The sequence below is a fragment of the Amblyraja radiata genome, chromosome 2, assembly GCF_010909765.2.
Source record: "Amblyraja radiata isolate CabotCenter1 chromosome 2, sAmbRad1.1.pri, whole genome shotgun sequence".
Taxonomy (NCBI): domain Eukaryota; kingdom Metazoa; phylum Chordata; class Chondrichthyes; order Rajiformes; family Rajidae; genus Amblyraja; species Amblyraja radiata.
This window is the reverse complement of record NC_045957.1, coordinates 49,668,069-49,690,173: the sequence shown is the minus strand read 5'-3', so window position 1 is coordinate 49,690,173 and position 22,105 is coordinate 49,668,069.

Genomic DNA, 22,105 nt, shown 5'->3' with positions numbered 1-22,105 from the left:
TGAATTGAATTCTGTTTTTAATTTGTGTCTCTGTGATGTCTTTATTACTTGTTATATTCCGATTATATGTTATTCCGATTACTATGTAAGGTGTCCTTGAGATGTCTGAAAGGCGCCCATTAAATAAAATTTATTATTATTATTATTATTATTAAGAAGTATAATTTAATGAAGACACAAGAAACTGCAGAAGCTGGAATCTTGAGTAAAACACAAAGTGCAGGAGTAACTCAACGGATCAGGCAGCATCTCTGGAGGCAATGGACAGGCGACGTTTAGGGCCAGTAACATTCTGCAGTCTGAAAGTCAGGGCCCTGACCTGTGTGGGGTGTTTGCTGGTCGGCGCGGACTCGGTAGGCCAAAGGGCCTGTTTCTGCACTGTATCTCTACATTCTAAAGTCTATACATTCCCTCGAGACATGCTGCTGGACCCACTGAGTTACCGCAGCACTTTGTGTTATATTTAAGCAACAATTTATTGCTTGTTAAATTTACATGACAAAGCAAATTATCCTGCTGCTGCATTTAGACATAAAGGATCACCTGAGTTTGGCATGAAAGGGAGAATGAGGCAGGAAAGATAGTGGCCTCAATAATCCTCCATTTCTTATGTCCAGCAATCACTCACAGCTGCTCTAACAAATATTTGAAACAATTGATTCGACACCTGTTGCTCAACTGTGCATGAAACATTTCCTCAGAGGTGTTTCTATTCAGTCACATCACTCTAGCAGAAGCCTGGTGTTATGAGGAGCTTATGAGGTTTCTCTTGGAGCTAAGCAGCAAACTGGGAGAACCCCAGTAAGGTCCTTTCAAACGAACATCATTCTTTTGGTTTCCCATTTCATTGAAGAGACCTGACAATACAAGTAACAAATCGGTTAAAGATCTGAAGAATTCTAATTAAACCCTAAGCTGAGTGTAAAAAAGAACTTCATAAAGTTTCAGACCGCCCAAGAGTTGGAGGCACTTCCTCTTATAAACACCAGAATCGCAGTCTGGGGTTATGGAGCTAGATGAGCAACCTTGAAGTAAGTTCTCTCAACCATGGCAAATTGTGATGGAAGTCAATAAATCTGGTCATTTATGCGTCAGTGCCAGGAAACAAACGTGGCTTAAAAACAGCTGCTTTTCAATAAAATCCCAGCTGTTTAATTCATGTTTCTTAGGGTAAAGGAAATTATTATGCAACTCCAGTGCTGCAAAATTGGATTTAGTCTTAATGCCTCTGGTGCAGTTAGGAACAGCAATGAATTCTGCATTGCCTGTGTTCCATTGAAAACAAACAAATAAAGACATGTACATATCAAATACATATCCTGCAGATTTAGTGAATGAGCACACCTAGGAAATGCATCAATGAATATCTCTCTCTACCTCTATCTAGCCAGCTATTCCCCCTCATCCTTATGAGTCGAAGCCTTGTCCGGAAAGTTAGTGTAGGTTTTCTCTGGGTGCTCCAGTTTCCTTCCACACTACAAAGACGTACAGGTTTTTAGGTTAATTGACTTTGGTAAAATTGTTCTTAGTATGTAAGATAATGTTAGTGTGTGGGGTGTTTGCTGGTCGGCACAGACTCGGTGGGCCGAAGGGCCTGCTTCTGCACTGTATCTCTAAAGTCTAAAGTCTAACTACACAAGAAGAAGCAATAGGATATTAGTGGCATCTGATTATCCCTAGAAACTCCAGGCACCAATCTCGCAAAAGTCTTGATAACACAACATCTTCCAGTGCCCTTCTGCTGAAATCATAGATCTTTTCATTGGTGGTCACATTGCAAGATTTGTATGTTTGCCTGGCAAGAAAATCATAAATGCAAGTCCCATTTTTGAGCAATCGACAGAACTGAACATAAATCTCCCTCAATGGCCTCAAGCATTTCATTATCTTGGTTCTTGCTGCTCTGTCACATGTTGATCACACGTCAAGGTCTGCAAGGTACAATTACATGTCAGAAACTCACCTGTTGCACAGTAATGTTATGATTTCAGCAAATGTATCATCTTATTTGGTTCCAAAGTTCTTATCTTGACAGTACTAAGTTATGCTGATTATTTTTAATATACCTTTTACACATGCCATACCAATCTGTTGAAAATCAATGAGTCCTCCACAAAGCTGTAGGTACAAGAAACTGCAGATGCTGGTTTCCAACAAAGGCTACAGTGCTGGAATAACTCAACGGGTCAGCAGCATCTCTGGAGAACATGGATAGGTGACATTTCCAGTTGTGGCTGGAGAAGGTTCCTGGCCTGAAACATCATCTATCCATGTTCTCTAGAGATGCTGCCTGACCTGCTGAGTTACTCCAACAATTTGTGCCTCCACAAAGTAGATTGATTCTGAGGACAATTTGACTCTACTTATTCTGATCATGCATATTCCCACAAGAGCAGTTGCACATAAAGTTGTTTTTATTTTTCACCTGGTTGCCCACATTCAATAGATGCAGATGATAAAAATGAGGACACCAGGAGAGAGAATACTTGAAGGAAACAGCCCTCTTTTATGGTATGGGTTTAACATTGTCACGAGGACTGATATACTGTTTAAAACTTAATGTGCTGTCTAAGCAAATCATATCATGCATGAGTTCGTCATATGGTACAAAAGAGATAATAACCAAACTGCATAATATAGTATAACAATTGCAGAAAATGTGTAGATGGAAAAAGTGCAAGGGCAACTGCAAGGTAGATTGGAAGATTGGGAATTAATCCTTAGCTTATAAGAAGGGTGTTCAAGGGGTTGATAACAGTGGGGAAGAAGCTCTTCTTGAATCTGGTGGTACATACTTTCAAGCATTTGTATCTTCTAACTAAAAGGAGAGGGGAGAAGAGAGAATGACTGGTGTGAGTGGTGCTTGATTATGTTGGCTGCTTTCCTGTGGCTTTTTAAAGTAGAAATGGAGTCAGTGGAGGTTGGGGAGGATGGTTTGTGTGATGAAACAGGCTTTTAGTCATAACTCTCTGCAATTTCTTATGGTCTTGGGCAGAGCAGTTGCCATAGCAAGCTGTGATGTATCTAGATAGGATGCTTTCCATGGTGCATCTGTAAAACATGGTAAGAAGCATTGGAGATGTGTTGAATTTCCTTGGCCTTCTGTGGAAGTAGAGGCATTGGTGTATTTTCTTGGCCATGCTTTCAGTGTGGACAAATTGTTGCTAGTATTTAGGAAATTGAAGCTCTTGACCATCTACTCTTCGGCACTATTCATACAGACTGGCATGTGTACTTCACCCTGATTCCTCAAGTTGATGATTAGCTCCTTTGTTTTTGCTTCCAGCACTGACCAGGAAATAGTGCCACAGAGAAGTTGCACAAAGTGCAATGTATTAAATGTTTTTTTGATTCAAGAATACGCAGACCTGCCACTGGCTATATGAATCAATGAGGTCATGGTGTTATACAACCCAAAAACAGGCCCTACAGACCATCACATCGGTACCAGCTAGCAAGTCCCTTATTCCGCTATCCATTTCCCACACTCATACCATAGTCTTTCCTGCTATGGTGTTTTAAATGTTCATCTAAATACATTTTCAATGTTTGTGAGCATCTGCCCCCACCACCCCCAATTTCATCTACCATCATCATGAAATGTGTTGGGGCAATGGGGCAAACTTGTGGACATTGGGATTGAGTCTGTGGCAGACCTGTTAGGATCATAGCTTTCGTGTCATCACGTAACAAATATAACAGGGAGATGAATATCCGTGTACAGCTGAAATTGGGCAAAATGGTCCTCAGTCCTGGTTAAAATTGAAGGCCATTTCAGTCTTTGTGAAACATTACACTCAAATACTTGTGTAAGAAAGAACTGCAGATGCTGGTTTAAATCAAAGGTAGACACAAAATGCTGGAGTAAGAAGGGTCCTGATCTCGAAACAACATCTATCCATGTCATCCAATAATGGTGCCTGACCCATTGAGTTACCTCAGCAATTTGTTTATTTGTGTACACTACTGAAGAAATGTTACCAACTTAAAGGGAACTTTTATTGTGGAAGTAGGTCTCAATATTAATTCGGTAAATGTGTTGCTGATTGACAAAATTGTTTTATCTTGGAGTTTGAATAATGCATGTAAAGCATCTCCAATTCATAGAATATTTGTATGGAAATCAATCTCCCACTGTGGAACTATACAGATACCCTATACGCATCTTAGCTGCTGACATATACAGTGCTTTTTCAATGTTCTCATCGAAAGTTTGGATACTGTCCATTTACTGAATCAATACTTATTTGACACAAAGAGAGGACGATTCAAAGAATGTGTGTGGGAATTATTTAATATTAAAGGAAACTTCTAAGCACATGATACTGTAAATGGATTTAACGTGAATTATTTAATTTCGTTGAGTAGATGGATATTAACACTTTGTTGCATATTTGCTAGAAACACTTTGGGATGAAAAAATCTTTCATCAGCTTCCAAGGTAGATATTGGAAATAAATTAGTTATCTAAGAAACCTCCAAAACATACTTTTTAAAACAGACTTAAAATACCAAAAAGATGAAAAAACAGACAGACTGTAGGCAGAGGCTGCCATCATATGGCGCCCCTGATGGTCAGTTTTATTCCAAGCCTCTGTCGCTATCTCCATCCTTCCTCCCTCCAGCAAAATGTAACTGGCAATCAACCCCTCCTCACCTGTATCCATTCATGTTTGCTAGCTTTAGCTCCATCTTCTCTCCACCTCTTTGTTCTGGCTAGTTCCCCTCAACTCTTTTAGTCCACATGAAGGTCTTGACCTGAAACTTCAACTCTCCATTTCCCTCCACAGATACTGTGTCTGATGAGCTGAGTCCCTCAAGCAGCTCTCCTTTTGTTTTGTTCCGGATTTCAGCACCTGCAGTCTCTGTACAGACATTTAAACCTATTGTATTCAGCTCCATTTGCTGATCCTTTTTACTGCTTTTAATTTGATGATAGAAACATAGAAACATAGAAAATAGGTGCAGGAGTAGGCCATTCGGCCCTTCGAGCATGCACCGCCATTCAATATGATCATGGCTGATCATCCAACTCAGTATCCTGTACCTGCCTTCTCTCCATACCCCCTGATCCCTTTAGCCACAAGAGCCACATCTAACTCCCTCTTAAATATAGCCAATGAACTGGCCTCAACTACCTTCTGCGGGAGAGAATTCCACAGATTCACCACTCTCTGTGTGAAAAAAGTTTTCCTAATCTCGGTCCTAAAAGATTTCCCCTTTATCCTTAAACTGTGACCCCTTGTTCTGGACTTCCCCAACATCGGGAACAATCTTCCTGCATCTAGCCTGTCCAACCCTTTAAGAATTTTGTACGTTTCTATAAGATCCCCCCTCAATCTTCTGAATTCCAGCGTGTACAAGCCGAGTCCATCCAGTCTTTCTTCATATGAAAGTCCTGCCATCCCAGTAATCAGTCTGGTGAACCTTCTCTGTACTCCCTCTATGGCAAGAATGTCTTTCCTCAGATTAGGAGACCAAAACTGTACGCAATACTCCAGGTGTGGTCTCACCAAGACCCTGTACAACTGCAGTAGAACCTCCCTGCTCCTATACTCAAATCCTTTTGCTATGAATGCTAACATACCATTCGCCTTCTTCACTGCCTGCTGCACCTGCATGCCTACTTTTAATGACTGGTGTACCATGACACCCAGGTCTCGTTGCATCTCCCCTTTTCCTAATCGGCCACCATTTAGATAATAGTCTACTTTCCTGTTTTTGCCACCAAAGTGGATAACCTCACATTTATCCACATTATACTGCATCTGCCATGCATTTGCCCACTCACCCAGCCTATCCAAGTCACCTTGCAGCCTCCTAGCATCCTCCTCACAGCTAACACTGCCCCCCAGCTTCGTGTCATCCGCAAACTTGGAGATGTTGCATTCAATTCCCTCGTCCAAATCATTAATATATATCGTAAATAGCTGGGGTCCCAGAACTGAGCCTTGTGGTACCCCACTAGTCACTGCCTGCCATTGTGAAAAAGACCCATTTACTCCTACTCTTTGCTTCCTGTCTGCCAGCCAGTTCTCTATCCACATCAATACTGAACCCCCAATACCATGTGCTTTAAGTTTGTATACTAATCTCTTATGTGGGACCTTGTCGAAAGCCTTCTGAAAGTCCAGATATAACACATCCACTGGTTCTCCCTTATCCACTCTACTAGTTACATCCTCGAAAAATTCTATAAGATTCGTCAGACATGATTTACCCTTCATAAATCCATGCTGACTTTGTCCAATGATTTCACCACTTTCCAAATGTGCTGCTATCCCATCTTTAATAACTGATTCTAGCAGTTTCCCCACTACCGACGTTAGACTAACTGGTCTGTAATTCCCCGTTTTCTCTCTCCCTCCCTTTTTAAAAAGTGGTGTTACATTAGCTACCCTCCAATCCTCAGGAACTACTCCAGAATCTAAAGAGTTTTGAAAAATTATCACTAATGCATCCACTATTTCTGGGGCTACTTCCTTAAGTACTCTGGGATGCAGCCTATCTGGCCCTGGGGATTTATTGGCCTTTAATCCATTCAATTTACCTAACACCACTTCCCGGCTAACCTGGATTTCACTCAGTTCCTCCATCTCATTTGACCCCCGGACCCCTGCTATTTCCGGCAGATTATTTATGTCTTCCTTAGTGAAGACAGAACCAAAGTAGTTATTCAATTGGTCTGCCATGTCCTTGTTCCCCATGATCAATTCACCCGTTTCTGACTGCAAGGCACCTACATTTGTTTTAACTAATCTTTTTCTCTTCACATATCTATAAAAGCTTTTGCAGTCAGTTTTTATGTTCCCTGCCAGTTTTCTTTCATAATCTATTTTCCCTTTCCTAATTAAGCCCTTTGTCCTCCTCTGCTGGTCTCTGAATTTCTCCCAGTCCTCTGGTAGGCTGCTTTTTCTGGCTAATTTGTACGCTTCATCTTTTGTTTTGATACTATACCTGATTTCCCTTGTTATCCACGGATGCACTACCTTCCCTGATTTATTTTTTTGCCAAACTGGGATGAACAATTGTTGTAGTTCATCCATGCAGTCTTTAAATGCCTTCCATTGCATATCCACCGTCAACCCATTAAGAATCAATCGCCAGTCTATCTTGGCCAATTCACGTCTCATACCCTCAAAGTTACCTTTCTTTAAGTTCAGGACCCTTGTTTCTGAATTAACGATGTCACTCTCCATCCTAATGAAGAACTCAACCATATTATGGTCACTCTTGCCCAAGGCTGCTAACTAACCCTTCCTCATTACTCAATACCCAGTCTAGAATAGCCTGCTCTCTCGTTGGTTCCTCTACATGTTGGTTTAGAAAACTATCCCGCATACATTGAAACAACTTCTAATATAGAAGTAACTTTGCAGGTATAGGTTCATGAATTAACATGACATCCATATCGTCCAAGTACAGCCCAATAACAAAATTACAAGGAAGAATTGTATGGAGTGAATACCTTTACCTGATGTGAAACGCACTGCAGGCTGTTTAGCTTTATGCTGTATAAAGCAAATTATGATGTAAAACTCTCTGAAGTTAAGATTTATAAAATATAATCTGGTTTATTTATGAGGCGCTTATGCCCAACTTATTCCTCTGATTCTTCTGTCTTTCTTTGAAACTTTAACTTGAATCTCCAAGAAAATATACATTAAATCTTTCCCTTGTCTCCCTTAAGTGTAGCTTTCCTTCTTTGGAATTCAGTATATAGAACAAAGAACCAAGAACATTGAATAGTACAGCACAGGAATGATGGCAGAGGTTGCAGGATAAGTTCATACGTGATTGGAGCAGAATTAGGCCATCTGACCCATCAAGCCTACTGCGCCATTTAATAGTAAGATTAAATGAGAACTTACCAGTTTGAAGTTTGATCTTTATTTTATGAGGAGTAACGTTGAGGGAATACGTGAAGAACCCCGCTAGGACGCATGCGTGTCATTCTTCAAAGCAGCGGTGTGGAATCACAGATAACTATAATGACTAAACATAGTAAGATTAGAGAAGAGATACCAGTTGAGTATATGATCAAGGGTGGGAGCGTAGGGCACGTATTCCCTCAATGTTACTCCTCATAAAATAAAGATCAAACTTCAAACTGGTAAGTTCTCGTTTAATCTTACTATTTTACTTCGGAGTCACGTGAGTGACTACGTGAATATTTCAAAGAGAAATATTTTCGACATCCATATGGTATGTAGATGCAACAAACAAATTTATTAACAAAATAAATCATAAAACCCCGTATATTCATGGGGACAAATTATATTACAGAACTTAAAATAGTTTTTGAAAAAGTTCCAGTTTCCTCCACTGGTTTATTATAAAATTTACGGAAAGTTCCTTCTGATGACCATCCTGCCGTCTTGAGGATCTGATCCAATGGAACATCCAACTTGTATGCTGCCGACGTAGCAGCAGCCCTGGTGGAGTGAGATTTAAAACAATTAGTATCTATACCTGCTTTAGTAAGTACTTGTCTTATCCATTTGGAAATGGTCTGTTTTGTTATTCGTTTATGAGGCTGTCTGTGGCTAATGAGCAGTGCCTTTTCTGTGCCTCTGATGGTTTTGGTTTGTTTAATGTATTCTTTTAGATGTGTTACCACACACAGTCGCTCATCTGCAGGGTAGTTATTGAAAATCACTTTTAGGCCTGCCGACCCCTGTCTGTTCTGTTTTACCAGTTCCTGGATGTAAAAATGTAAATTTCCCTGCGAACTGGTCATGTTATCCAGCCTCAATTTGTGTAGGGAGTGCGCCCTTTGTGCTGTGACCAATGCCATCAGCATGACCGTTTTTAAGGTCAAAGTCTGTAATGACAGGCTAGTGGCTGGAGTCCAGTTCCTTAGTAGATTCAGAACGATGCCAACGTCCCATATATGGGAATATCTGGCCTTAGGAGGGTTAGCATTGAATATGCCCCTCATGAGCTTGGTTACCAAAGGGTGTGACCCCACAGGCTGTCGTTCGTTTCTCTCCAGAGGTAGGTAGACAGGGCACTTCTGGCACAGTTGATGGCGCTGTACGTAAGTCGTTCGTCATGGTGTAAATTTACCAGAAATTCCAAAACCGGTTGAATATTCGTAGGTCTGTGGATAATGTTGTTCTGGTTGCAATACCTGTGCCATTTTCTGATATATACTAGGTATTGATTTTTTGTTGACTCACGTTGGGCTCCAGCGATCATGTTCATAGCTCTCGTTGTTAAGCCCAGGTGTAATAAAGGAGCTTTCAGACTCTACAAACCAAAACGTTAATGTGACGATGACAAGGATGACTTGTCCTAGTTGCTGGATTTACCAGTAGATCCGGTCTGTGTTGAATGGTGATTAAGCCTGGATGCGAATAGATCGACATCTGGTGTTCCGTATCGTGCTGTAATTTCAGCAAATACTTTTTTGTCCAACATCCATTCGATGTTCTCATTGAATTTGCGTGACCTGGTGTCTGCCACTAAGTTTTGTCTACCTGGTAAGTAGGTAGCTGATATCCAAATTCCTCTGCGGATACACCATTGCCAGATCTTGTTTGCCAGATTGTCACATGATGTCGATTTGTTTCCACCCATGTGGTTGATGTATGCTACCACAGTGGTGTTATCAATTTGTAATCTTACATGCTGGTGAGATAACCCTAAGCAATATGACTTAAGGCCGTGAAAAGCTCCCAACATTTCTAAGTAATTTATGCCCAAAGTGTGTAGTAATGATGACTCCTGTTCATTCCATCTCCCACCACAGCTGGTGATGGAATCCGTGGCACCCCATCCGAGAGCACTAGCATCCGCTTGTAGTGTGATAGACGGATTGCTGATAATGATTGGATTGGAACAATGCCTAATGTTTTCTTTCCACCATTGTAGTTCTAGTATGGCTTCTTTTGGTAGTTCCATAGGTCTATCAAAATGACCTCCATTGTATTTTAGAGCTCTTATTTTTGCCCTTTGTAAATTCTGATAATATAAAGGTCCGAATTGTGCAGCTGGAAAAGCTGCTATTATCTTGCCAATCATTCTCGCCACCTGTCTAATAGATGGTTTTCTTGTGTCAATGATTTTGCTGCAATCCTCCTCGAGGGCTATTGCTTTGTCTTGTGGCAAAGTCACTGACATAAGAACTGAGTTAATGGTAAATCCCAAGAAATCCATTGTTGTTGAAGGTTTCAATTTAGATTTAATTGGATGGATAATGAATCCTAGGCTTTCAAATAATTGTATGGTGGCTGTTATTGTTAATTCTGCTTGTTTTACCCTTTTTCCCCAATATAAGTATATCATCCAAATAAGCCATCACAATGTGTTTATGTTCCCGTAGGAAAGCTAAGGCTGGTTTTAATATTTTGGTAAATAACCTAGGTGCAGAAGTATGTTCATTTGGTAGTGCTCTGTATTGCCAGAGTTGATCCATCCAATTAAATTTCAAATAACGTCTGTGGTCACCTGTTATGGGTACTGAATAGTAAGCATCTTTTAAATCAATGCTTGCCATATAGTAACCTTTGGAGATTAATAGTTTAGCAGTAGCAAAGGTTTCCATTTTGAAGTGAATATATTTTACAAAAACATTCAAATTACTCAAATCTATGATGATGTGGCAACCACCATCTTTCTTATGTTTAATAAAAATGTTGGACACGAATTCTAAAGGTTCGTGTTGGGTTTGTTCAATTATCCCCATTTTATGGAGTCTCTGCAGTTCAGCATGTGCTTTTGCTTTATCTTCGCCCTTAAGCCTGAACACTCTGTTCGGTACATGCTGGACTGGAGGATTACGTGGTTGTAAGAACTCTATCGTGTATCCCTGGATACTGCTTAGGATATAAGTATCTGATGTTAATTTATACCATTCATCCAGAAAAAAGTGTAATCTGCCACCAACCCCCATGCTTTTGTTAATAAGTAAGGGACCAGACCCACCTACCTCTATGGTTACCAGTGGTCTTATTTCTTCCCTTGTCCCCGAGGACGTTGAGGCCCCGGTGTCTTGATTTGTGTTGTAGATGGGTGCATCTTCCACGAGGGCCGGCCTGGGCCATGTCCTAAAAAAGACCGCTGTTGGATTGGGTTTACCCTCGACTGTTCCCCGGAGTAGTCCTTGCAACCCATGAGTGCATAGGGGTGGTACTTCTGGGGGTGGCGTTTGGTTGCTTTTATGATTCCCAGGGCTTTGGATTCTTCGTCCAAATCTTTTACCTGTTTTGGTAGGTCCCCTCCAAACAGGTAAGTCTTTTCAGTGGTCGTTTCTGTTCTGCATAATCCTGCAAATTTTGGGTCTAGTACCGGCTGTATGCTTTTCTTTCTGATATTATTTAGTTCATATTGGGTATTGCAGAAGAGGGCCAGGGCATCTTTCTGGTGTTGATTCATATCTTCCTCATCCAGGGTTCGTGTGAATGCTGTTATCCCTGCGGTGATGGTTTTAAGTACTTTTTGCAGTAAGACATCCCTTGTCCTGATGCTTGCTCCTACATGCTTCCAAATACATGCGTTCACGGTTGGGACATTAAGGGATTTACAGTTTCCAGGTTGCAAGTGACGCCCCATGGTGTCAATTAGGGCTTGTTCAGGGACATGTAATTAATACTTGCCGCTAACCTGGCTGATAATCCCCTGTAAGTTCTGGTTTTGCGAACTGAGCCACCATTTCAAGTAAGTTCCCACTCACCCCTTGCACTGAGTTTTCCATCAGTTCCTGTTCAGGGTCAGTCCAAATCTGCCCCGCTATGCTGTCCTGGGAGACAATAGACGCCGAATACAGCCCTGAATAAGGTACTGCAGAGGGGCTGAATGTCTGCCCAATAGAGCCAGACCCCCTCTGGAGTATTGCCTCCATCAGCCGCTCCATTTTCGTCCAGTGCTCTCGGGCACCTGGCTCTGGCGGCTTGTCCTGGACCAGCTGCCGCTCCAACGCGGTACAGTGCTTTCGAGCGCTGACCGCTCGCGGTCGCTGGTCCCGCAGCTCAAACGCGTTCCAGTGATCTTGGTCACTGGTCGCTTGCTGCTCCTCCAATTCCTTCAGCCCCACAGGCCCCTGAGCGTAGGTGGCGTGGGGCTGTTTCGAAATCCGAGTCGTCCGAAAGAACGGCTCTGTCGGTTTTGCGTTTAGCCTTTCCACTCGCCGGTGGTAAGGCTAGCTCCGGCACAGGTGCTCCCAACAATGGAGACAGCCCTGCCGTCTGCCGCCGCTGGCTGCCCGTTCCTGCACGGCTCTCCCCCGCCAGCTTTTTTGCAGCATTGGGTCGTCTTCTGTCCATCCTAGAGGTAAGAAAAACGTAGATCTCTTACCTGTCTTCGCTGGTTTTATACACCAGCCGTTTAGGAGGAACATCCTTCCTCCATCGAAATGACTCGTGCAATGCATGTAGCGTAATGACACGCATGCGTCCTAGCGGGGTTCTTCACGTAGTCACTCACGTGACTCCGAAGTAAAATCATGACTGATCTATATTTACCTTTCAAACCCATTCTCCTCCACATAACCCCCAACACCCGTAATAATCAAGAATCTATCAACCCCTACCTGAGAAATATCCATTGAAGGCGTCCACAGCCTTCTGTGGCAATGAATTCCACAGATTCACCATTGTCTGACAAAATAATCCCTCCTCATCTCCTTCCTTTTATTCTGAGGCTATGGCCTCTGGTCCTAGAATCTCCCATTAATGGAAACATTTTCTCCACATCCACTCTATCCAGGCCTTTCACTTTTCGGTAGGCTTCAATAAGGTCCCTCCTCATTGGATGATGAGGATGATGGGAAAGTTAGGTTTCCTCAATATTTTGTGAATTTTAACTGCCAGAAATATTTTCCCAATACCGCCAATACCCCAACAGCTGATTGAAGAACTGTTGCCCTGTCCTCCAAGCCATTCTAACCCATTGCAATCTTCATCCATTGGGTTTACGAAGTCTCCGCAAATGCAAGCACTTATGCTTAAAAATAGAACCGTTATTAAAATGAAGGCTCCCTCATTTGTTAAAATAGTTAAATGACCAACTAACCTCTGGAAAGCAAACTGGGTTCACTCACTGCTGAGCTCATCTTCCATAAGACCAGAAATGGCCTGGATCAATATGGTTTGGGGTGCAGCATCAACTAAAGGCTATAGACTGCCCATATATTGAATCAAGAATATTGGCAGAAAATGAGGATGGCAATCGAAAGATATTTATTGAGATTGTTTAATATTCATGTAAACCTCTCAGCAGCTGTCATTATACGGTATATTCGAAGCCATTTAGTACCCATGGGGAATGGGGGTTTCCGGTTGCAATACTATGCTGCTCGCAAGGCAGTTTTTCAAAGAAATAGTAAGATTAAACGAGAACTTACCAGTTCGAAGTTTGATCATTATTTTATGAGGAGTACGTTGAGGGAATACGTGAAGAACCCCGCCAGGACACATGCGTGTCATTCTTCAAAGCAGCGGTGTGAAATTACAGATAACTGTAATAACTAAACATAGTAAGATTAGAGAAGAAGATACCAGTTGAGTATATGATCAAGGGTGGGAGCGGAGGGCACGTATTCCCTCAACGTACTCCTCATAAAATAATGATCAAACTTCGAACTGGTAAGTTCTCGTTTAATCTTACTATTTTACTTCGGAGTCAAGTGAGTGACTACGTGAAGATTTTAAAGCTCTGTGATTCCATGCCGTGGAAACGAGTCCATGCATCACATCTGCCTTGATTATGGGGAGAATAGTGTTAACATTATTAGACATCAATACGATATTGAAAAACAACGATAAATTTATTAACACCAAATTATAGCCCCTATTTATGGGGTAAAATTATATTACAGAACTTAAAATTGTTTCTGCAAATGATCCAGGTTCAATTACTGGTTTGTTATAAAATCGTTGGACAGTTTTCTCCGTTGACCATCCTGCTGTCTTGAGGATTTGATCCATAGGAACATCCAACTTCATAGCTGCCGATGTAGCTGCAGCCCTGGTGGAGTGAGATTTAAATATGTTAGTGTCTACTCCAGCCTTTATTAGGACCTGTTTTAGCCATCTCGAGATGGTCTGGACTGTCACTTTTTTGTGTGGCTGTTTGTAGCTGATTAAAAGTGCCATTTCTTTGCCTCTGATGATCTTAGTATACTCCATATATAACAGCAAGTGTGTTACAATATAGAGTCGATCATCTGTCGGGTAGGCCCTGAATTCTATTTTTAGGCCTGCTGACCCCTGTCTGTTTTGTTTGACTAATTCATTGATGTGAAAAGTTAAATTTCCAGATTAAGTAGGCATGTTGTCCAGCCTTAGTTTCTGTAGGACTGGACCCTTTGTGCCGTGACCAAGGCCATCAGCATGACTGTTTTCATAGTCAGTTTCTGTAGGGACAGAGCTGTAGCTGGAGACCAGTTTCTTAACATGGTCAGTACAATGCTCACATCCCATATTTGGGAGTACCTGGTTCTTGGGGGATTAACATTAAAAATGCCCCTCATGAGTTTAGTTACCAGGGGGTGTGTCCCAACAGAATGCCGCTCTGTTCCTTGCCACAGGTATGTTGACAGAGCACTTCTGGCGCAGTTGATGGCACTATAACTGAGCCCCTCATCGTAATGGAGGTGCCAGGAATTCCAGAACAGACGGGATGTTCATAGATCTGAGGGTGATGTTATTGTTGTGACAGTACATTTCCCATTTCTTGATGTACACCAAGTACTGTTTTTTGGTGGACTGTCTGTGGGCCGCTGAATGTCCTACAGTCTATGATGGATGGTGATGCATGGTTCTAATACCATGTCGAGTATCACCGGGAACCATGGTTGAGTAGGCCAATCGGGTACTATCAAAATACAAGACGCAGAGTCTTGCTGTATTTTCCTTAATACCCGACTGATGAGGCAGAAAGGAGGGAATGCATAAATAAACAATTTCCCCCAATGCAGCGAAAATGCATCTGTTGCCGCTGCCCCAGGGTCTGGTTCCCATGAAACATAGTTCGATAACTGGTGATTGAGCCTGGATGCGAATAGATCGATATCTGGTGTTCCATACTGTGCTGTAATTTCAGCAAATACATTTTTATCCAACATCCATTCGGTGTTTTCATTGAATTTGCGTGACCTGGTGTCTGCCACTAAATTTAGTTTACCTGGTAAGTAGGTAGCTGATATCCAAATATCTCTCTGGATACGCCATTGCCAAATTGTGTTGGCCAGATTGTCACATGATGTCGATTTGTTTCCACCCATATGGTTGATATATGCTACCACGGTGGTGTTGTCAATTTGTAGTCTAACATGCTGGTGATATAACCCAGAACAATACGACTTAAGGCCATGGAATGCACTTAACATTTCCAGGTAGTTTATGCCCAGTGTTTGTAATAATGATGCATCCTGTGTATTCCATCTCCCTCCACAGCTGGAGATGGAATTGGTAGCACCCCCAACCAAGTGCACTGGCATCAGTTTGTAGTACCATAGACGGGTTGCTGATAATGATTGGATTGGAACAATGCCTAATGTTATCTTTCCACCATTTTAGTTCCATTATGGCCTCTGTTGGTAGCTTCATTGGTCTGTCAAAATGACCACCATTAATTTTGAGTGCTCGTATTTTACCTCTCTGTAAATTTTGATAATGTAAAGGTCCGAATTGTGTGGCTGGAAACGCAGCCACTATTTTGCCAATTATTCTTGCTACCAGTCTGATGAATGGATTAGTGATGTCAATGATTTTGCTGCAAGCCTCTATTAAGGCTGTAACCTTTTCTTTCGGCAAAGTCACTGACATGTGAACTGAGTTATTGGTGAATCCCAGATAATCCATTGTGGTTGAAGGCGTTAATTTAGATTTAACTGGATGGATGATAAACCCCAGTTTTTCAAATAATTTTTTTGTGGCTGTTACCGTTTGTTTAGCCAATTCCAAAGTTTTGCCCACAATAAGTATGTCATCTAGATATGCCATTACCATGTGTTTTTGTTTCCGCAGAAACGCTAGGGCTGGTTTCAAAATTTTAGTGAACAGCCTGGGGGCTGATGTTAGACCATTAGGTAGTGCCCTGTACTGCCAGTGCTGACCCATCCAGTTGAATTTTAAATAACACCTGTGGTCACCTCTTATGGGTACTGTATAGTAAGCATCTTTTAAATCGATGATTGCCATGTAGTAACCTTTGGAAATCAATTGCCTAGCAGTGACAAAGGTTTCCATTATGAAATGAATATATTGTACGAAAGTATTCAAATTAGTCAAATCTATGATGATGCGGCAACCACCATCTTTCTTGTTTTTGATAAAGATATTGGACACGAATTCCTGTGATTCGTGTTGGGTTTTCTCAATTACTCCTTTTTTATAAAGCCGCTGTAGTTCAGCGTGAGCTTTTGATTTTTCTTTGCCTGTAAGCACGAACATTCGGTTCGGTACATGCTGAACTGGAGGGTTATGTTTTTGTATAAATTCTATGGTATAACCCTGGATACTGCTTAAAATATAAGTGTCGGTAGTTAACTTATTCCATGCATCCAGATAGAAGTGTAATCTCCCACCAACCTCCATGCTCCCTTCAATTCGTAAGGAACCAGACCCACCTACCTCCATGGTTACCAATGGTAGGTTTATTACTTTTTCGGTATCCTCCGTGGACGTTGAGGCGCCGGTGTCTGGGTCTGTAGTTGGGTCGGTGTTGGGGGTTTGCGCATTTTCTAGGAAGGCCGGTCTGGGCCATGGCCTAAAAAAGACCGATGTTGAGTGTACCTGGCCTTCGAGCTTTCACCAGTTTGTCTTGTCCGACTGGTGGGTGCGTAGGGGTGCTGTTTCTGGCCGAAGTAGTTTTTAGACGTTGCTTTAATGAGCCCCAGGGTTTTAGCCTCTTCATCAAGTTCTTTTACCTGTTTGTAACCTCCAAATAGTAATATTGGTGGTTTGGAGGTTCCAGGTTTGCACAGGCCTGCAAATTTGGGGTCTAAAGCCGGTTGGATGTCACTCTTCCTAATTCTATTTAACTCGTATTGGGAGTTGCAAAATAAAGCCAGTGCATCCTGGTGATCTTGTGTCATGTCTTTTTTGTTTATTGTGCGGGCGAAAGCCGTAATTCCCGCTGTAAGGACTTTCAGAACTTTCTGTAGTTTCAAGTCCCTGGCTCTGATTGATGCTCCGACATGTTTCCAAATACACTGGTTGACACTGGGAACATTCAGTGATTTGCAGTTCCCTGGTGGTAAGTGTCTTGCTGTGGTGTCCAATAATGCCTGCCCTTGCAGCTGATTGAATGACATGTAGTCGATACTTGCAGCTATTTTAGGTTCCAGGTTTTGGCCAGTTTGGTCAGGTTGAATGAACTGGGACACCATATCCAATAGGTTTTCTTGCACCCCATGCACACTAGGAGTATGTTCTGCACACTCCTCTTCAGGGTCAGCCCAGAATTGACCCCCCGTACTCTGCTCTGATGAGGGAGAAGCACTGTGCAGCCCTACAAGAGGTACTGCTGTAGGGCTTACTAGCTGCCCACTGTGACTAGTCTCCATCTCCCGGAGCCTGCCACTTTGGAGTATTTGCTCCAACAGCCGCTCCAACTGGCTCCAATGCTCTCGGGCACAGGCCACTCACGGCTGCTCCTGTTCCTCAAGCCACTCCAACCGGCTCCAATGCTCTCGGGCACTGGCCGCTCGCGGCTGCTCCTGTTCCTCAAGCCGCTCCAACCGGCTCCAATGCTCTCGGGCACTGGCCGCTCACGGCTGCTCCTCAAGCCACTCCAACCGGTCCCAATGCTCACGGGCACTGGCCGCTCGCGGCTGTTCAAAGTCGGATTCATTGGAGTCAACGACTGTCAGTTTTTTGCTTCGCTTTACCGCCCGGCCGTGGTGTTGATTTGGCCGGTGCGGGGGCGAAGTCGGGCACAGCTGTTCCCATTACGGGAGATTGGTGTGCCGTTGGCCGCTGCTGGCTGCCCGCAACTCCGTGGTTCTCCCCCGCCAGCTTTTTCGCAGCCTTCTTGTTTTTCCTGGATCTGTCCATGCCTCCACCTGTGATAAAGTAAGTGGAAAGAACGCAGAGTCTCCTTACCTGCTGTTCCCGGCTTTTAAATTCTGCCGCTAAGGGGAACGTCATTGCAATGCGTGTAGCGATATGACACGCATGCGTCCTGGCGGGGTTCTTCACGTAGTCACTCACGTGACTCCGAAGTAAAATCATGACTATACTTTGCACGGTAATAATCTATACATAAACCTTTAAATAAATTGCCAAACTATATGCTATCTCCTTACCTTTTTAAATAACAATGTTTTACAGTACAATTCTACATTTTAAGGTTAAATAGTCTTCATATAAAATACAAAAATAAATCAAATGAATAACTGGATGCCATCATATCCAATGCATGGATTTCAGTGAATGGCGTTATAAATCAATCTAAAATCAATCTAAAACTGAAGATCGATACAAAGTGCTGGAGTAACTCATTGGGTCAAGCAGCATCTCTGGAGGAAAAGGAGGGATGACTTTTCCAGTCGGATCCCTTCTTCAGACTCAAAGTTTAAAACTGATGTCTGTATAAACATGAATTAACTTAAGATGTCTTTTCACACTTATCTTGCATAACACTTGAAATATTAATTCGCTGTTTGAGCTTACTTTTAAATCAAGATTCGTCAAAATGTTTTATTGTCATATGTCCCGAAACAGAACAATGAAATTCTTAAAGCCCTGTCCCACTGTACGAGTTCATTCAAAGAGTTCTCCCGAGTTTGCCCTGATTCGAACTCGGAGATTTACGATAATGGCCGCTCATCAGTAGTCGGGACTCTCGTGGACATTTTTCAACATGTTGAAAAATCTTCACGAGTCTTCCCGAGCTTACCTGCCGTTAGCGAGTCTTCCCGAGTACCTGCCAATAGACAATAGACAATAGACAATAGGTGCAGGAGCAGGCCATTTGGTCTTTCGAGCCAGCACCGCCATTCAATGTGATCATGGCTGATCATCCAAAATCAGTACCCTGTTCCTGCCTTCTCCCCATATCACCTGACTCCGCGATTTTTAAGAGCCCTGTCTAGCTCTCTCTTGAAAGCATCCACAGAACCTGCTGCCACCGCCCGCTGAGGCAGAGAATTCCACAGACTCACCACTCTCTGTGAGAAAAAGTGTTTCCTCATCTCCGTTCTAAATGGCTTACTCCTTATTCTTAAACTGTGGCCCCTGGTTCTGGACTCCCCCAACATCGGGAACATGTTTCCTGCCTCTAGTGCGTCCAAGCCATTAACAATCTTATATGTTTCAATGAGATATCCTCTCATCCTTCTAAACTCCAGAGTGTACAAGCCCAGCTGCTCCATTCTCTCAGCGTATGACAGTCCAGCCATCCCGGGAATTAACCTTGTAAACCCACGCTGCACTCCCTCAATAGGAAGAATGTTCTTCCACAAATTAGGGGACCAAAACTGCACACAATACTCCAGTTGTGGTCTCACTAGGGCTCGGTACAACTGCAGAAGGACCTCTTTGCTCCTATGTTCGATTCCTCTTGCTATAAAGGCCAACATGCCATTCGCTTACTTCACTGCCTGCTGTACCTGCATGCTTACTTTCATAGACTGATGTACAAGGACCCCCAGATCCTATTGTACTTCCCCTTTTCCCAACTTGACGCCATTTAGATAGTAATCTGCCTTCCTGTTTTTGCTACCAAAGTGGATAACCTCACATTTATCCGCATTAAACTTCATCTGCCATGCATCTGCCCACTCCCCCAACCTGTCCAAGTCACCCTGCATTCTCATAGCATCCTCCTCACAGTTCACACTGCCACCAAGCTTTGTGTCATCTGCAAATTTGCTAATGTTACTTTGAATCCCTTCATCCAAATCATTGATGTATGTTGTAAATAGCTGCAGTCCCAGCACCGAGCCTTGCGGTACCCCACTAGTCACAGCCTGACATTTTGAAAGGGACCCGTTAATCCCTACTCTTTGTTTCCTGTCTGCCAACCACTTCTCTATCCATGTCAGCACTCTACCCCCAATACCATGTGCCCTAATTTTGCCCACTAATCTCCTATGTGGGACCTTATCAAATGCTTTCTGAAAGTCCAGGTACACTACATCCACTGGCTCTCCCTTGTCCATTTTCCTAGTTACATCCTCAAAATATTCCAGAAGATTAGTCAAGCATGATTTCCCCTTTGTAAATCCATGCTGACTCAGACCGATCCTGTTACTGCTATCCAAATCTGCGGCTATCTTATCTTTTATAATTGACTCCAGCATCTTCCCCACCACCGATGTTGGGCTCATTCAGAGGCACGATGAACTCACGGATTTCCTCCACTGGAATGAGTGGAGTGGCATTGGCAGGAGTGAAAACATCCATTGACTCATTGTCCGAGGAGTCCCCTTCCACGCGCTCACTGCAGATGGAGTCACCATCCCCATCCCCGGACACACCCTTAGTGCTCGATACTCCCACCGTGCGGCGGTTGCCTTTTCCCCACCCGCTGATCTCTCCTCCACCTTGGTCCCAACCCTGGGGCCAGTGGCAGAGGTGCCTTCCCCAGATGTACCCAGGGAGTCAAGACCATCGACAGTGGGGCCGTCTATACATTCACCAGTTGTGCCCAGAGTGGAGTCTGGTGTACCAGGCTCAGGGAGACCTCTGGAGCCAGGTCCAAAGGGAGAGAATGGCTAGTTTCCCCTAACCCTTCCCCGCCTACAGTTTCTAACTCCAGAGGCATGCTCTGCGCCTTGTCCTGGGTGGGTTGCTTCTGGGCTTCCTCAGGTGCATGATGCGGGACTCCCTCCCCAACAGGGATCTCCTCCTGCTCCCATATCACCCACGTGGTCCCCATCGCCACCCTCCCCAGAATCCCCTCCAGAACATGGGATCCGGGCCCGAACCAGAGGGCGGGAGTCTTCCTCCACCTCAGAACTCCCCTCCCCCCTGGAGGATTCCCATTTGGCCCTCTTCTGCTCCTCCCTAAAGAGATTCCTCCTTCTTTTTTTCCAAAGGGGAGGAGCTCACAGACTCACCTGAGCAACCTTCCTCTGCGGCTCCCCCTCCTCCTGTCTGATCCCCTCCGCCCCCGGCTGGATTATGGGGCTTGCAGACTCCCTGACGGGAGGTGACGAGATGGGTGGGACATTTTTGTCTCTGGGGGTTTTCTTCTCCAGGTGTTTCACCTTTGCTGCCTTACCCCCTTCTATTGATCCTCCCCACCCCCACCCTCGCTCTGTGCAACCCCAGGGTTCCCTAATTCAACTACAGAGGGGGTGGGAGCAGGGGGGGGGGGGGGGTTAGTAGCACCGGAGGCAGCGGCCTCCACCCTGGATTTGGGAGAATTCCTCCAAATATGCCCCACTTTCTTACAGGCATGGCCCCTTGGGCGCTCCGATGTCCAGAATATGGTGAAATCGTACCCATCCTGCTGGACACAGAAGCACCCGTCAACTACCTCCTCCCGGTCCAGCATCATCATCAGCCAAGGCCGCAGAAGGTCGAGATGGTGCGAGACGCCCACACCATACGAAAGCCAGACCGGCCCGGGTCAGCACGAACGAGGCAGTAAGGGGGATTGTTCTGGACGCAGGTGTAAAGGTCCAGTAAGCTTTTCTCCCCCATTTGGCGCTCCTCACTTTCCTGGCAGGTTGCCAGCCACAGTAGTCGGAGCTGCGCTGTTTGCTGATAATACTGCTCGCCGCCTCAAAACACGCAGAAACCTTTAAAACAAATCTCTGCAGCGTCGCAGCGATACTCAAGGATGTTTAAATGTACGGCTGTACCTTCTCCGAATTCCAAAAAGATGTTTGAACTCACTCTTTTCTTTTTTTGGACGGGAGCTCTGCAACACCACACCTCCTCGCGTAACCTGCTTGGAGGGGATTATGTTAAACGCCGAGCTGTAGAATAGGAACAACTGCCTAACATAGTCTAATTTTTGCCAGTTGTAAGATAATTCTAGATGCATAAATACAAGATAAATGAGAGTTTAATGTATTTGCAAATAGCAACCAGCCTACAATTTGCTCATCTACCAGAACCAAGTCAACCAACTGTAATAGCCATTATGTCCACTGAAATATTTATGTTGTGATTTTATGTCATTCTTAATCTGTGTAATAAAGTCC